This window comes from Mastigoproctus giganteus, chromosome 12, assembly GCF_048544385.1.
Source record: "Mastigoproctus giganteus isolate SK-2022 chromosome 12, ASM4854438v1, whole genome shotgun sequence".
NCBI lineage: Eukaryota > Metazoa > Arthropoda > Arachnida > Uropygi > Thelyphonidae > Mastigoproctus > Mastigoproctus giganteus.
Window position 1 is genome coordinate 91,632,981 of NC_143586.1, and position 1,517 is coordinate 91,634,497.

General features: G+C 30.2%; 1 non-coding gene across 1 annotated transcript; it reads right to left on the bottom strand.

Moving 5' to 3' along the window:
* Positions 1–822: 822 nt before the first annotated feature.
* Positions 823–895, bottom strand: TRNAR-ACG (transfer RNA arginine (anticodon ACG)). Its single transcript has one exon. It is a non-coding gene; the product is annotated as a tRNA-Arg (tRNA).
* Between the last annotated feature and the right edge of the window lie 622 nt (positions 896–1,517).

A 1,517-nucleotide genomic window follows, 5' to 3' on the forward strand; every position in this document is an offset into this window, starting at 1 on the left:
TCTGTAGGTTCAATTCTGCTTATGTTTCTCATTATTATTATTAATATTTTAAATTACTTTTATATCAGCACGATTACCATCATTCACGCGTAATCATTTTAGAAGAAGAATTTTTTTTTAATACTCTGACACACCACACAGTCAGTGTGATGTGTCATTTTGACAATGAATATGCTCATCATTGTATTTAGCAGTGACGTGAGCTCGAACTGTGCTCAACTGAATCGCGAAATTTTAAAAAAAATTATAAAATTCTTCTATTTGCCCTCATTAATTTAGACGCAAAAAGAGTGCGATACGATGTCAATAAGTACTGCACGAGCAAGCAGTTCGAGTTGATGCCTTTTTACAGCTCCTTGCACTTCAATAACGTTAGATGTAAAATGTACGGGTGTTTCTATTTATTACGATAATTGCCACAAATTAACAAAATTATGTCTTGATTTTGTATGAATCTTGTACTTGCTTGACTTGGGATCAACGCTAGACACATCCCATGTGAAATACATTGAGAAATATTTGCGTATTTGTAGTAGATTCCAAAAAAAATCTGATGTGGCTAGACTAGCTACATTACTTTTAAATAGAAATTTAAAAAGTATAGCAAATAAACTCTTGAAGCAATGTTAAAAGTCACACCAATTAATTTAAGTTAAAAATATAAAATTTAAAGATAAAAGATTAAATGTAAAGATAAAATAAAATAAAGACAAAATAAATTAAAGACAGGTATATAAATAATTGATATATAATAAATATAGAAATAAATTAAAAATATATTGAAGATAAAAATAAACAATTAAATTGAAAAGAAAATCATACCGAGCCAGCCAGGATTCGAACCTGGAATCTTCTGATCCGTAGTCAGACGCGTTATCCGTTGCGCCACTGGCCCACTCATTAACTTATTTTATAATTTCTCAGAAGAAATATGAATAGTAAGTTTCCCTTTTTTTCTCTCTCTCCTTGAAATGAGGTTTGGTGAATTTGTTTAATTAAAATTGGGACACTGAAATAACGTAAAACAATGAAATCAATATGTCTTGTCTGTAAATTACATGTATTATAAGTTTGTTTGCATGTCGAGGAAATGGAAAAAAAGTAAATAAAATAATCGCTCCTGAACAATTTTGCATTAATCCAAAAAACACAAAGTAACGTCATTAAAAAGGGGTAATTTTGACGTATTAAAATACGTCAAAGAAATTCCATCGTACACCAAATAAACAGCTCTCACTGTAGTAAAAAGCTGAAAAAGACTTTGAGACAGACGGTTACCATGGCAACAAATTGCCAGCAAAAGCAATTACTGTTCAATCTGAAAATTTTCACGATGTATTATTATTATGGTCGAAGTTCAAGTGCTGGATTAATAAGACATCTAAACATTAGATTCAAATTAGAAGGAAACGAACCAGAAACTGAAAGAACTTGAAACAGAATTCGAAAGAACCAACACATCTTTAATCATGAAAGTATTTACATAACCAACTGATTCAGGTAGATATTTACGTTAC